Consider the following 17027-nt stretch of genomic DNA (forward strand, 5'->3'; position numbering starts at 1 on the left):
TGGATTTGGGAAGGGGGGTGGGGGTAAGGAAGGATTGACAGGCACATTGCAGTGTTCATTCTGCCAATCACTACCAATTGGCTTCAAAGTGTCAGCTTCTTACTGATGCCTACCTCAAAAACTTAGAAGATAACTTATAAGCACTTCTAAATCACATACAACAGCTCAGGAGTTAGAGGTAGTCCACTACTTTTACATTGATGGCCTATGCTTAGGATTGGTCAGCAATGTCTGATCGGCGGGGGTGCCGCCTCCGCCGGCAGCAGGCAGCCAGACATGCTCAGTTTCGGAGCTGCCCTGTCTTCGGATAGCGGCTGCAACCGGGTACTGCACATCCGCCTCCTATTGATTTGTACTGCACATCCGCCTCCTATTGATTTGAATGGGAGGCGGATGTGCATTACCTGGCTCTGATCAGTCCTAAAAAGACATTCACATCTCAGTCAGTCAATCATATCAGCAACAAAGTTCCAACCAAAGTAGTTGCAGCCCCGGAAGCAGCTGATCTCTGCCATTTCAGTAGCCCCCTTACAGACGATATTAGTTTTAGAAACTAATTTTTTTCTTCTGCACTCAAATGAAGCAGTGTTATACAATGTAACAGCCAAACATTTTCATTCCAGAGGTAAGAAGTAATTATTTATATAAAATTGGCAAGATATCCAGTTTCCACTTTGTCACAGCAAGTAATTTGACCAAGGAAGGACCAAGTCATCTGGCTCAAGTACTTCACTACAACCAGTAGAGTTACTTTTCTCACATTTTCTTGGTGTGAAGCTATAGGAGGGCACCTGAAGAGGGTCTGGTTATGGTCAGTCTAGATACATCCAAACATTAAATTCTCAGATTTTGGTGGGATAAGCTGGCCATCTATCTAATGCACATGGAGGTGTTCCGACTCTTGTCTGATGGCAAATGGTTGAATAGAATTAGGCATGCTGGTTTTAAAAATTCCAGAATTCAGTTCCATGAGTTGGATATGGGTGAGTGACAGCAACATATTCACTTAGATTTGGGACTAATCAAAAAGAAAGTGTGCATAGATTGTGTAGTTTTAAAAGACATATGCCTCATTTAAGCATGGAAGTTTGGGGAGGAGTGGGTAACAAAATAAAAGGTAACCTAGACTTACTCCCTTATTTGCTAGAGTTTGTTAAGCGCTGGTGGACAATAGAACATGGTAATGCAACCATAGCGTGTTAGTTGGAGCCAGGAATAAGGGTACTGTCTCACTAAACGACGTACCAGCGATTCCAACCATGATACGATCTGGTCAGCAACGCTGTTACGTCGCTACAGGGTCGCTAGTGAGCTGTCAATCAGGCAGATCTCACCAGCGACCAGTGAACAGCCACCAGTGACTCGTGTAAGGATGCTGCGCTTTGTAACCAGGGTAAATATTGGGTAACTAAGCAAAGCGCTTTGCTTGGTTACCCGATATTTACCCTGGTTACCAGCGTACGCTGCTTACACAGAGTCTGTGCACGTTGGTCTCCCGCTGTCAAACAAGCCGATGTGTGCTGCACAGCTGGAGACCAACGAGCAAAAACTGAACCAGAACAGTGTGTAACGATCAACAAATTTCACAGCATGGGCCAGGTCGCTGCTTAGTGTCACACACAGCGAGATTACTGATTAGGTCACTGGTACGTCACAAAACCTGTGACTCAGCAGCAATCTCACTAGCGATATCGCTATGTGAGAAGTACCTGTGACACCCTGGCAAAACCAGGTAGTCACAGAGGTTGTACAAATCTGTCAGGTACAAAGCTCCATCCTCTTTGGCATACCAACACAAAACCCACACCCAGGTGCCCAACACCAGCCAGTAAAGCCTAGTCATCCCCATGACAATAGGGACACACCAGTGGGCAGGACCAGGCGGATGGGAGCGCCCACCTAGGGATGCTGAGGTCTCAGGGGCGGGAGCATAAGAGTTGAGTTCTGACAGTTGAAGTGGAGGAGTGTGAGGTGACAGCGGAGTCAGGGGTTGGAGCCCCTGGACTACCCGACTAGTTGGCAGACGGTAAGCAGGATCACAGGCAACGTAGATCCAGTCGCGGGAGACCTTAAGTGGACCGGCGCAGGGTTGTAGCCCGCCGGTGCCGACAGCGGGAATCCAGTCCAAAGGCAGTGCACCGTCTGGGTGCCTGGACCCTAAGGCGAGGAAGGTTTCAAGCCCCTCGTCAGTTGACCTGCCGGGGACAAGGTTCCAGGCCTTGTTCCACAGTAAGCCCAGAGTGCGAAATGGAAGCCCAACGCGGGGGATAGGGTGTCCGCCAGAACCCACAGAGATCCCAAGGGTCAGATTTCGCGGGCCACAGCTCCCAACATTCAAAGTACCGGGACTGGACTTCCCCGTTGCAAGCGGAGTTGTCCCATTGAAGACACAAACACTGAGTGCAGGAGGAAGGGACCCCTGTTTGCTACACCAGGGTGTGGGACCCAAATACACCCGCCGGAGGCAACCGGTCACTGACAATTTGGTTTACCACTGTGTGCAATTCTTTTGAACTGGGAGTACACCATTCATCCCCGGTCCAACCCTGCATGACACTCTCCGCAGCCACCACTCCTGTTCATCTGGGCCCCGGGACTATACCTCCCCTACCCGTGGAGGGGATTAAATTCTGCTGCCCCGCTCCATCAGCCTCGGGCGTCCCATCACCAGGCAGCGGAGATGCTAGCAACTCTCACCGCAACCCACTGACAAACCAATCCCCTGTAAATACCCCATTCCTACGGTTGTGAGGACAGACGGCTGTATGAGCCCGGGTCCGGCTACCACTCGAGGCACAGTAACGAACCCGGATCCGAGCAGCCTCTGCAGCGGCCCGGTCCCCGTCCGAAACATACCCCTAAGGCTGCCCGGATGCCAGCATGCAGTAAAGCTGGGGTCACACTAAAACGACAGCGACAACGACGTCGCTGTTACGTCACCATTTTCTGTGACGTAGCAGCGACCTTGTAAGTCGCTGTTATGATCGCTGCTTAGCTGTCAAACACAGCAGCCGAAGCAGCGATCATAACGACACGCGTCGCTGTGCTGCAACATGTGCAGAGAGCAGGGAGCCGGACACACTGAGCGCTGGCTCCCTGCTCTCCTAGCTACAGTACACATCGGGTTAATTACACGATGTGTACTGCAGCTACATGTGCAGAGAGCAGGAGCCGCGCACACTGCTTAGCGCTGGCTCCTTGCTCTCCTAGCTACAGTACACATCGGGTTAATTACACGATGTGTACTGCAGCTACATGTGCAGAGAGCAGGAGCCGGCGCTGGCATCGTGAGAGCGGCGGAGGCTGGTAGCGAAGGTAAATATCAAGTAACCACCTTGGTTACCCGATGTTTACCTTGGTTACAGCTTACCGCAGCTGCCAGATGCCGGCTCCTGCTCCCTGCTCGCTTCATTTCGTCGCTCTCTCGCTGTCACACACAGCGATCTGTGCGTCACAGCGGGAGAGTGACGACCAAAAAAATGAAGCTGGACATTCAGCAACGAGCGGCGACCTCACAGCAGGGGCCAGCTCGTTGCTGGATGTCACACACAGCGACGGGACATCGCTGCAACGTCACAGAAAATGGTGACGTAGCAGCGACGTCGTTGTCGCTGTGTGCGACACCACCTTAAGAGGTTAAGGTGTCGGTCACTAGAGGGCCATTGTTTGCTAATGTGACTGTAAGCATTGTGATACAGGCAGATGTGCATTTATAAGAGCGAGTGTTAAAATGAGCTCAGGGGTGGCCAAATTCAGTCACAATGGAGGGAGCCAGTGGACAGAGACACCGGTGAATGGTCCAAAGAGTCTGCAGTGTGTGGGTGCAGTACTGTGGGCAGTGTAAAAAAAAGATGTATTATGGACGGATTGCCTGGAGACCCGAGAGACTGCTTTTACAGACTGTTTGGCCAGTACTCAAGGAGTATAGGGATGTGTATACTGATTATTCGCCTGTGGATCTTATCCCTAGAACATGCAACTGACACAAATTGTGCTTTATAGCAGAGAGAAAAATTAAATTTCTGTGTTAAGTGATGTCAAAAATTGTTGCAGTTCAAGTTGGATATTGTAAGCAGTGATGGGCGAACCAAACTATAGAGTTCGGGGACAGTACCGGAAACCTAGTGTCCGTGCATAGACCCTGAACACGGAGTTCCCCGGGAACTCTTACTGTTTGTGTTCGGCCACCTAGAAATTTAAAAAATTGTGATAGGAGATGCAAATTTGGTAAAGAAATATAGTGCAGACATTTCAACACCAAATTTGCATCTCCTGGCAGAAAAAAGCACCGAAACGGCGTCAAAAGAGTTTTTGTACGACTTTTGCCAAATATTGCAGATTTGGTGCTGAAATTTACCATATTTTTTGGACCATAAGACGCATTTTTTCCCCCCAAATGTTAGGGGACAGTAGGGGGTGTGTCTTATGGTCTGAATATAGGGCTGTGGCCGGGAATGAGGGTGCTGCGGTGGAGCGGGTCATTGGCGGCACGAGCAGGCTGAAGCAGCCTGCCGTGACCACGTGGGCACGCTCATTACATATGCACGCCCATCATCTCTCAGCACTGAAGCCAGCGCTGACAGGTGGGCGGAATGATGGGCGGGGGATGTGCGCATACTAAACAGCCTGCCCGCATGATCAACCCTGGCAACTACAGCCTGGAGTGATCATGTGCGGCTGTATTCACTGCCCCCCGCGCATCATCATCAGCGCGGGGGGCAGTGAATAAGTACGGTACACTCACCCGTCACAGTTCCCCTGCAGCACCGCAATCTCCTCCTGTCTGCCGGCCAGCTGATGGGTGTAGCGAGCAGCAAGCACAGAGATGACGTCATCCCTGTGCGTGCTCTCCACACAGATCAGCCGGCAGACAGGAGGACATTGCGATGCTGCAGGGGAACGGCTCCACACAGGTCAGCGCCGGGGGCAGTGAATCAGTACACTCACCCGTCACCGTTCCCCTGCAGCACCGCAATGTCCTCCCGTCTGCCGGCCAGCTGATCTGTGTATCGAGCGATTACGTCATCGCTGTGCGGGCCGCTAGTCACGCAAGTCAGCTGACCGGCAGACAGAAGGATGAGCGATGCTGCAGGGGAACTGTGACGGCTCCACACAGGTCAGCAGTGCTGCTGCCGCCACAGACAGGGGGAAGAGCGATGCTGCATGGAGCAAGGAAAGGGGAGTATAAACATTTATTGTTTTGTGTGATACAGGATACATGCCATATAGCAGGATGGGGCCATATAGCAGGATGGATGGGGTATATAGCAGGATGGATGGGGGTATATAGCAGGATAAGGGCATATAGCAGGATGGGGGTATATAGCAGGATAAGAGCATATAGCAGGATGGCAGTATATAGCAGGATGCCAATATATAGCAGGATAAGGGCATATACCAGGATGGGGTACATATACAAGGCAGGAGGATCATTACCAGGATGGGGTACCTTAGAGAATTTGGGGACATTACCCCCATAACAGTGTAGGCAGCAGATCCTCGCCCCATAACAGTGTGTCATGACCACATTTTTTGCTTCAAATTTTATTTTCCTCCTCTCAATCCAGGGTGCATCTTATGTTCCAGTGCGTCTTATAGTCCGAAAAATACGGTATACACCAAATTGCTGCATCAAATCTGCATATTCTGACAAATAAGCCATCAATATCGCATCAAAACTGCACCACATTTTGATATTTTTTTTTTGCCAGGAGATGCGGTATTGGTTCAGTAATTTGGTGTAAAAATTTCAGCAACATATCTGCATCTCTTGACAAAAAAAACCCGTGGTTTTCTGCCAGGAGATGCAGGTTTTATTGAACTGATTGAGTTCACTTGTGGTGAAGTCACAGAATTTAATGAGGTCAGTTTATCTGTAGTCACAGGTGGGGTATTTTGGGAACCTCCAGCTGTGACTGCAGATAAACTGAATGACGTCACCGCTCACAGCTGCGGCTCAGTCAGTCTCTGTCTGAAGCCACAGCGTGTGGTCATGTTCTGTAATGTGCCTCCGTGCTGCGACTTCAGTATGTAAGAGCCAGGATTGTCATGGGATCTCGTGTGGATTATGTCGGAACTGTGTGTTTGGGTTAATAAATTGGAGAAAGGGTGTTTTTTTGTATTTTATGTCAAATAAAGGATTTTTTTTGATATTTGTGTTTATTTCTTTTCACTTACAGAATTAATAAATGGGGAAGGGTCTCATACATGCCTTCCATTACTAATCTAAGGCTTAGTGGCAGCTGTGAGCTGTCATTAAACCCTTATATTACCCAGATTGCCACCGCATCAGAGCAACTGGGATGAGCAGGCTAAAGTGCCAGAATTGTCACATCTAATGAATACGACAATTCTGGGCAGCTGCAGGCTGCTATTTTTAAACTGGGGGGGCAATAACCATGGGCCTCCCCAGCCTGAGCATACCAAACCCCAGCTGTCTGCTTTATCAGTTAAAATTAGGGGGGTCCACGCCACTTTTTTTATAAAAAAAAAAAAAAATTACATTTGGTCCCTGGTATTTTGATTCATAGCCAAGATAAGCAGACAGCTGGGAGCTGCAGCTGACTGCTTTATCTATGCTATGTATCCCAATATGGTGGGACCCTATGCCAATTTATTTATTTCTTACACTACTATAGGGGCGTAGACAGCGTTTGATTCCAACCCATCACAAACTGTCACACCGCATGGGGTTGCAATCTAACTGCAACCAATCAGACACTGGGACTGCCTGTATGTGGGGGAAGCAGTGAATATGTAAAAGGCTATGTTCACAGAGGTTTTTTTGGTACGTTTTTTCCTGACCAAAACTTGATCTTGTGGCAGGAAACCTCCTTTGAGCAATCTGTTTTTTTGTGGCGTTTTTGCTGCGTCTTTGCTACAAAATGGGTTGTATCAATCAAAAAGTGTTGCAAAAATGCTGAAAAAAAAATTGACATGCTCATTCTTTGAAATCTGCACCAAAAAACGCAGGTATTTGACAAAACCGTCAGGAAAAAATCTGCAGGGGTGTGTGTGTGCATGTGTGTGTGTGTGTATGAGATTTCAGAAATCTCAGACTTTGCTGGGACTGTAAAAAGCAGAGTTTTATTAGCATGAATTTGTATAAAACCAAGGCTAATCCGTATGTCATGTAAAACTCTTGTAGGGTCCTTATCCCCCTCCCCACCATCAGCCACAGGTCATCATGACGATTATCTGATCGGCCTGAAAGTTTAGGAATTTACGACTCGGGGATAGTAGAGCTGCAGCCACAAGATGCACAGAAAAGACAATCCTTTGTTCTGTTAGAGGGAAAACTCCTAAAACAGTTTTTTAAGTGGCCCGTTAATGCTGGAAAAATGAAAAACATACTGCCAGAAACCCCGTTTAGCTTGACTGGGAGATTGCTGGTATCACGACAAATTAGTATTGGCCAGTAAAATCATGCTAGATGCGTTGTGTTTTGTATCTATGTAAAATCGAGATATAAAATATGACGCTAATATCTTTCACCTGTGTGGCCCAGGGACAAAGATATGTGAAAAGCTAGAATTAAAGAACTTTGTGATAATCTCGGCACAGCCCACAAACCAACCGTAAAATGAGGTCACGGAGAGGGGGGGTTACCTGAGGGCATAAGAGCGATTAGCTCCTTGCTGGGGGTGTCAGTATTGGAAGGCACAGTAAGGGGTGATGCTGGCCGTCTACCATCTTCTTCTCTTGGAGACCTTCCCTCCCTAAATTCGGACGTCACATCTATGGCACGAGTTTAGTAAGTTTCACAGTTATACCTTTTATTTTATGTAACTGTCTATACTGTATTTGTATTGTTCCCTTATGTAAATTCTTGTATATTTTTTAAATACTGCCTATTTTCGGATTAAATATAAAAAATGTAATAGTTTGTTTCCTTCAGTTCTATATATGAACCCAAACCCGTCCGAAAAGCCTTCTGCTATCTGAAACGGGTCCCCAGCTACCTGTAGAAAGTTGGGTGGTGGCAACGCAATTATTATTGCATAGAATTATTGGAGTGCTATCATTAAGGGTACCAAGGTATTATATAATATAATATAATATAATATATATATATATATATATATATATATATATATATTCCAATAGCAGGAATCGGTGATATATACATTTACCCTTGCTGTGAGACCTCCACTATTTGGCATTATTAGCTCAGCAGCCTCATTTTATGCATTGTCCTGCAGTACCAAAAGTGGCCTGCCGACAAGAGGGGCGCTAGAGAGTAGTCGTGTTCGTGACAAATTAGTAAACAGCTGCGGGATATCAGAGTGACTCCCCCGGCTGTTCGTGACACCGTAGCTAAAAACGCACCAAAAAAAGCCCTGTGTGAACACACCCTAAGGGTTAGTGAGCGAACCCGGAAGTAGTGCAACAGCTGCGTGGGAGACACGGTAAGTACAGTATAAGGTCTCTTTTCCATCTGCGATTTTTATGGGCGAGTGCAATCCAATAAAAAAAAATAAAATAAAAAAAAAAAAAAAAAAAAATCGTATTGCACTCGCGACTGTGTTAATCAATGAGACAGTTTCCTCTATCGTGTTTTTTCTCCACACGAATAGTGCTCTGGGTGAAATCAAAGCATGCTGCGTTTTGCACACAGTCTCGGCTCACGTTTGTGTGTAAAATCGCACTGTACTTGCATCTTATGCGACTGCAGTGTGGTGCACGCAGAGACAGCGGAGGAGATGGGAGAAAGTGTTCCTTCCATATTCTCAGTAGCTGTGATGTGATTGCATCACAGTCGCACGTCCCTCGGCTGACACCCGCAGCAGGGGGCCATTAGTATACCGCTTCCAATGCTCCCACATCGGAAGCGGTACGGAAGTGGAAAAGAGCCCTAACTGTCCTGCTCTAATCCCTCTAGCCCGTTCTACCACCATTTTACAGCACAATGTTTGGGTCTCCATAGACTTATATTTTGTTTGGTGTCCAGGTAGATGTTCGGGTTCAAGTCCACTCCTGATCCGGATTATTATTTTTTATTTATTTCTTCCTGAAAATCTGCAAGGAAATCCTTATGCAAAGTCTATGAGAACTCTGAAGGGCTGTGCACAAGTTGAGGATTTTTCTGGCAGATTTTGTTGCAGAAAAAATATGCAGCATATCAATTATTTCTGCGCTTTCACCATTGAAGGGGATGAAAAAAAAAATCCATGAAAAAAAAAAAAAAAAAAAAAAAAAAAAAAACACACCACGGCAAATAAACACTTTTTTCCGCAATAATTTTTCCTGCCAGAATACACAGATTTGGGTGCAGATTGTCTGCAACGTGTGCACATAGCCTTAAAAGAGATGGTGATGATGATCAGAGACTTGGAGTTTAACGGTTTGGCCCTCCTGGTTGTCAGGGTCTATACTCTGGAGGTACAAAGTGCTGGGGAGTGTACACTTTGGTACCTTCACAAAGAAGGGTTAATAAAAAAAAAAAAAATGTAAGAACAATGTAATGGTCTCCAGGTTGCAGTAGCCCACATAAGCGCTGGGGCAGAGTAGGCAAAAGGGTTGGTGCAGCCCCACAAGTAATACCAAGGCCGAGTAGATAATGGCAGGAGGATAGGAACTGTCATTTTATTTTTTATAAATCAAGTTTACACGTAAAAATGACTGGCTTTATAATATATTATAAAATCTGCTTCTTTCACTTCCTGGACTGATTTTTCACTCTTACTACTTTGGTAAAATCTGTCTCCAGTGAAAACAGATGTTCCCATTAATGAGATAGATGAGAGTTGGTGCTTTTAAAAATTATTTGCAAATGGGAGGAGCTGGAGGCGGAAACAGACAATCTGCTGCAAGTTCTCCTGAAAAGGCAGTTACAGCTCTCCATAGAACTTTATAAGCACCAACTGCCATCTCCTCTCAGTAATGGAAAAATCTGGGTTCACTGAAGACAGCATTTAACCATGAATTGAGAATTTTGAGAATGAACAATCAGTCCAGGAGGAGAAAGAAGCAGTCTCCAATAATAATGTAGTTTCGTATTTTCATGTGTACCATTCAAAATAAAAAATGGCAATTACTCTTTAAACTTAACTCTCTGAGGAATGTATTATATTTCTCACGGACCTCCACATCTGCTATATTCAAGGCAGAGTTAGAGTTCTGCTCAAAATGCGATATCCCAAAGATGCATGTAACCAATAAGCATTGTGCGCCCCTTACATGACTTTGAAAAAAAAAAAAAGATTAAAAGCATTTGTGAAATTCTAGTGGCGCACACCCAAACTTACACCACCCACATATCCATGATTCCAGCACTTGAGTGTAAGAGGGTGGCCAGTGCCCTGCCGCCCCTGTAGAGGTTATGATCTGAATGTATAAGTTTTAGAGTATGTCTTTTTTTAAGTGTGTTTTTCCTCTGTAATTTGGCCAGTCACCACTATGTGTCTCTGGGTCCCCGGACCCTCAGTGTAAGTGAATGTAGAGGGAGTGACAGGATGGCATGGGTTAGTAGGGGAAGGATAATCCCCAGCACAGGAGACTATAAGAAAAAGAGTGCTTCCTGGTTAAGGCAGATAGGGAAGGAGTCACGTGAGATAAGTGAAAGGACCAACTGGGTCATATGTAGCGGAGTGGAGCAGTGCGGTGTGGGGGGGTACAGGCAGAGAAAGGAGACAGAGAAATGATCAAGTGGACTGAAGCAAATTGATAACCCCTTAGTTATGGAAGGTAAAGCCAGAGGGAAAAAGAGAAGTGCACCCCCTTCCTAGGCCGGCGGCCATTTGTAGTGCGGACAGGAGACGGGGTCAATGTTGACTGGCAGGGTCCATGACATGGAAGGAACAAGGATTCTAGGAGTCCCCTCTTTTATACGGAGCCACAATGTTAGTGAAGAGGAAGATAGAGTGCCTATCCCTCCCCTCCTTGTCGCCATAGCGAAAGAGCCGGGTTCTATGAATAAAGCAGTGCTTGTGAAACATTTGGTGTAAAAACCACCTTTAAGAAGCTTTGTGTTAAACGATTTTGCAGTAAATTTGTTACGGTTTTAACCGGTGATGGACTTGTCATCACATGCCGCGCTGAGTGATTGGGATCCAGAGAAACCGGATGAAAACCCAGATGAGCAGCTTCAAGCAGGTAGCAGCTCCACACCCACTCCATACACCACTCGGCCCCCCGTGTCTATAGGGTGCTGGGCTGGCTTGAGGACTACAATCCTTGCCCATGACTGCCCCTCCCTGGTACATTAGACTGGTAGGGAGAAGGGTTGGCACCAACATGGCACTTAGCCAGGGTTAGAACATTGAGTCACATGGAACTTTTTGAAGGTGCTCAGAAATGACAGGTTTTCTAGTGGACACAACAACTTTTTAGACTAGATTTTTCCCTATTTTAAAAAAAAAAAAAAAAAAAGTTTTTGAAAAATGTTTTTTTATTCCCTGAAGTGTTTGATAGCACACAGTGCTTGGTTTGGGTTACTTTATAAGATGCCTTCCAGACAAAAAATAAAATAAACTGCTTGTCACTTTTGTGAAGATCTGAAGCGCAAAACATTAAAATCACTGAGAACAGGTAAGTAGTTTACATTAGGAATGATTTAGGAAGAGTCTTCAAAAAACTGCCTGTATAATATCAAAATGACTTGAAAGTGTACCTGTAACAAAAAAAAAAAAAAATAATTCTCCATGCACATACCCTAAGAGACAGGACTGGGCAGCAAACTGGACCTTTGGTGTGACAGCAAGAAAAAACCTTTATGATGTAATACGGTCACATGACTGGATAAGAAAAAAAAATTGTCCTTGAATTTTAGAATTTTCTCTGGTTTTCATCGCATACTAGAGATTTCATGGAATTAATTAGGTTGTCTCGATTGTTTGCTTTGTGGTCACTACAATGTGATACAAAATCCCAGTGACTGTCTGTGGCGTATATCAGAGAGAAAACAAAAAAAAAAAAAAAAAAGAAGGTTACTGTCTGGAAAGATGAAGCGAACATTAAAGTCATCAGAAAACACAACGAAAGCCTCGATTAAGTGTCATTTCCATTTCACTAGTAGATCTCTAGTCAATATCTATCAGGACTGACCGGCGACATGGAGCGAGACACCAGAAATTTTTAGCACTCACAAAATACGCCTTTGAAGAGGTAAATGTAACACTAGGAGCTTGGACTAGAAACCGGCAGCGACATAGACTGTTTATTTTATTCTAACAACTTTCAATTTCTTCCAAAACCAATGAATGGCAGATGATGGTTCACCCACCCATTGCTTTCCTTAGAAACAGACAACCTTCACTTTACAGAAAAGGGGAAATAAGATTCTGAAATATTTTTCATTCCAACCAACTTACATCTGTAAATGGCCAATTTCATAAAGGCCAGAACTAGTCGATAGTAGAAAATCCAACATGTGGTCGGAATCCACAAAGTTCTGTGCACACCCCAATAGGCTATAGACATGATGGACATACACAAACAGAGCTGCTGCAGTAGTGGTGGGCCTAGAGATTCTCATCTCAGGGGGAATTTATAGAAGACCTACATAACCAGAGTGAAAGTGATATATAATATAATATAATATAATTATATATATATATATAATCTCTCTCTATATATATATATATATATATATATATATATATATATATATATATATATATATATATATATATATATATATATATATATATATATATATATATATATATATATAATCTCTCTATATATATATATATATATATATATAATCTCTCTCTATATATATATATATATATAATCTCTCTCTATATATATATATATATATAATCTCTCTCTCTATATATATATATATATATATATATATATATATATATATATATATATATATATATATATATATATATATATATATATATATATATATATATACATATACACACACACACACACACTCTCACTCTAATATATATATACACACACACACAGTTTTTTTTTTGTAAAAAAAATATTTGCCGATACGCATCTCTGAGACGAGGAGCAGGGGAGGTGCTGGCGGCCGAGATTGAGGAGTGGGTGCTGTTGTGCGGTCAGGCAGCCAGGAGATCCTGTGAACGGTTTACCTGTTGAGGCACTGGGCGGTGGAAGATGGCAGTACCCATACAGCTCCGCCTCCCCGACCGCATTGCCACCCCCCTGAACATAGTGCCGCCTGAGCAAACTGCTCAACTTGTCCAATAGACGGTGCGGCTCGGTTTCTCATTCAGTTTTGTAGTCTGTACGCTAATTTCAATCAAAAACTATGTAATTCAGATTTCAAAATAAAAATAAAAAGTGACTAATACTGTATAATCGTTTTTTTTTTACTTGCAAAATATGGTTTTCGACTTACCTAGGCTGTATTCTATAAGAAACGCCAAATTTCTACCAAATTCATTAGGATCATTAACACTAACTGATGCAGGTTCGATAGTTGAAGAACCGGTGACCACATTCTGCTCTATCATCTGATTTGTTTCTGTCTCCACGTCTGCTCGGGGTCTTTTGCATGCCGGAGCCGCACCGACCGAGAAATAGAGCGTTATTTTATCCATCTAAGACAAGTTTGACGAAACAAAACTCAATGAATCCTATTCCCTCCATTCTCCATCCCCCTGCTCCTTCCATCCTCGATCCCCCTGATCTCTCAATTCTCCATACCCTTGATCTCACTATCCCCCTGCATCCTTCTTCCCCCTGCACAGCCTGACGCCCTCTGCAGCCCTCTCTCACATACCCTGCACTCCTCAATCTTCTCCACCTTCTTTCCCGCTGGGCAAAACTCCATGGCTCCGCCCACCCGAGTCACATGTATGTGACATCGACGTAGGTCCTGCAGCTAAAGTAGCTGCTCTGCTTGTGCCTCTGCTCCACACATGGCTAATTTGAAAAGTTTACAAATGATCCATATGAGCCAAAAGGTGCTGGCCCTCAGCGCTCTTCAGATTTTACGGTAAGCCGTATCGGCATGTACCACCGCAAAAAAAGCACTGCATACACATACATACACTCTGCTAGAAGACCTCACTATTCAGCCTCAGACATCCGTCTTGCACATGTACCTGCTGTATGTTATTTTTTACGGATACAACACAAACTTTATAATTTATGGTGCTATTCACATGTATGCTTTTTTCGCAGACCGTGCGACAATGAAAAAATACAGCCAGATCACACCTCATACTTTGCATTGACAAGGGACAACCATCCCAAAACACCATGTCTGTAAATTAAGGGTCTGCTCTGGCATAAATCCCAAGTCATATGACAAGGCTTGTTTAAAGGGTCACTTGACTTTTAGGGTTGCTACATCCAATAGGTGGCACTAGAGTTCATCTACTTCCTCATTGAAGAGACAACACAGACATGATTGGATTTTTTTTCCAGTATCTCAGATGAAAAGGTCTCATAAGTCTATGGGTCTTTGAGGAACACATACTTCACACGGAGAGCATCTGTGTGTCATACTTGTGCCATATATTTTAACATTGCAAAGTATAGGAGAAGATTTGTAATATAGTTAGCTCGTTATCTAATTATATATATATATTATATATTATTATACAGTCAGGGCCAGAAAAATTTGGACAATGACACAAGTTTTGTTATTTTAGCTGTTTACAAAAACATGTTCTGAAATACAATACATATTATATATATATATATATATATATATATATATATATATATATATATATATATATATATATATATATATATATATATATATATATATATATATATATATATAGGCTGAAAGTGCACACTCCCAGCTGCAATATGAGAGTTTTCACATCCAAATCTGAGAAAGGGTTTAGGAATCATAGCTCTGTAATGCATAGCCTCCTCTTTTTCAAGGGACCAAAAGTAATTGGACAAGGGACTCTAAGGGCTGCAATTTACTCTGAAGGCGTCTCCCTCGTTAACCTGTAATCAATGAAGTAGTTAAAAGCTCTGGGGTTGATTACAGGTGTGTGGTTTTGCATTTGGAAGCTGTTGCTGTGACCAGACAACATGCGGTCTAAGGAACTCTCAATTGAGGTGAAGCAGAACATCCTGAGGCTGAAAAAAAAAGAAAAAATCCATCAGAGAGATAGCAGACATGCTTGGAGTAGCAAAATCAACAGTCGGGTACATTCTGAGAAAAAAGGAATTGACTGGTGAGCTTGGGAACTCAAAAAGGCCTGGGTGTCCACGGATGACAACAGTGGTGGATGATCGCCGCATACTTTCTTTGGTGAAGAAGAACCCGTTCACAACATCAACTGAAGTCCAGAACACTCTCAGTGAAGCAGGTGTATCTGTCTCTAAGTCAACAGTAAAGAGAAGACTCCATGAAAGTAAATACAAAGGGTTCACATCTAGATGCAAACCATTCATCAATTCCAAAAATAGACAGGCCAGAGTTAAATTTGCTGAAAAACACCTCATGAAGCCAGCTCAGTTCTGGAAAAGTATTCTATGGACAGATGAGACAAAGATCAACCTGTACCAGAATGATGGGAAGAAAAAAGTTTGGAGAAGAAAGGGAACGGCACATGATCCAAGGCACACCACATCCTCTGTAAAACATGGTGGAGGCAACGTGATGGCATGGGCATGCATGGCTTTCAATGGCACTGGGTCACTTGTGTTTATTGATGACATAACAGCAGACAAGAGTAGCCGGATGAATTCTGAAGTGTACCGGGATATACTTTCAGCCCAGATTCAGCCAAATGCCGCAAAGTTGATCGGACGGCGCTTCATAGTACAGATGGACAATGACCCCAAGCATACAGCCAAAGCTACCCAGGAGTTCATGAGTGCAAAAAAGTGGAACATTCTGCAATGGCCAAGTCAATCACCAGATCTTAACCCAATTGAGCATGCATTTCACTTGCTCAAATCCAGACTTAAGACGGAAAGACCCACAAACAAGCAAGACCTGAAGGCTGCGCCTGTAAAGGCCTGGCAAAGCATTAAGAACGAGGAAACCCAGCGTTTGGTGATGTCCATGGGTTCCAGACTTAAGGCAGTGATTGCCTCCAAAGGATTCGCAACAAAATATTGAAAATAAAAATATTTTTTTTGGGTTTGGTTTACTTGTCCAATTACTTTTGACCTCCTAAAATGTGGAGTGTTTGTAAAGAAATGTGTACAATTCCTACAATTTCTATCAGATATTTTTGTTCAAACCTTCAAATTAAACGTTACAATCTGCACTTGAATTCTGTTGTAGAGGTTTCATTTCAAATCCAATGTGGTGGCATGCAGAGCCCAACTCGCGAAAATTGTGTCACTGTCCAAATACTTCTGGACCTAACTGTGTGTATATATATATATATATATATATATATATATATATATATATATATATATATATATATATATATATATATATATACACACACATATACATACACACACACACACACAGCCTACAAGTAGTATTCAACCCCCTGCAGATTTAGCAGGTTTACACATTCAGAATTAACTTGGCATTGTGACATTTGGACTGTAGATCAGCCTGGAAGTGTGAAATGCACTGCAGAAAAAAAGAATGTTATTTCTTTTTTTTTTTTTTTAAATTGTGAAAAGTTTATTCAGAGGGTCATTTATTATTCAACCCCTCAAACCACCAGAATTCTGTTTGGTTCCCCTAAAGTATTAAGAAGTATTTCAGGCACAAAGAACAATGAGCTTCACATGTTTGGATTAATTATCTCTTTTTCCAGCCTTTTCTGACTAATTAAGACCCTCCCCAAACTTGTGAACAGCACTCATACATGGTCAACATGGGAAAGACAAAAGGAGCATTCCAAGGCCATCAGAGACAAGATCGTGGAGGGTCACAAGGCTGGCAAGGGGTACAAAACCCTTTCCAAGGAGTTGGGCCTACCTGTCTCCACTGTTGGGAGCATCATCCGGAAGTGGAAGGCTTATGGAACTACTGTTAGCCTTCCACGGCCTGGACAGACTTTGAAAGTTTCCACCCATGCCGAGGCCAGGCTTGTCCGAAGAGTCAAGGCTAACCCAAGGACAACAAGGAAGGAGCTCCGGGAAAATCTCAT

The 17027-nt window shown here is 43.7% G+C and overlaps 1 protein-coding gene across 1 annotated transcript in view; it reads right to left on the reverse strand.

The window, feature by feature from the left end:
- Positions 1-17027, reverse strand: part of KIAA1210 (KIAA1210 ortholog) — a 216872-nt gene that overhangs the window by 131942 nt on the left and 67903 nt on the right. The gene's annotated exons all lie outside the window — the stretch shown is intronic.

Source organism: Anomaloglossus baeobatrachus, chromosome 9 (assembly GCF_048569485.1).
Source record: "Anomaloglossus baeobatrachus isolate aAnoBae1 chromosome 9, aAnoBae1.hap1, whole genome shotgun sequence".
Lineage (NCBI taxonomy): Eukaryota > Metazoa > Chordata > Amphibia > Anura > Aromobatidae > Anomaloglossus > Anomaloglossus baeobatrachus.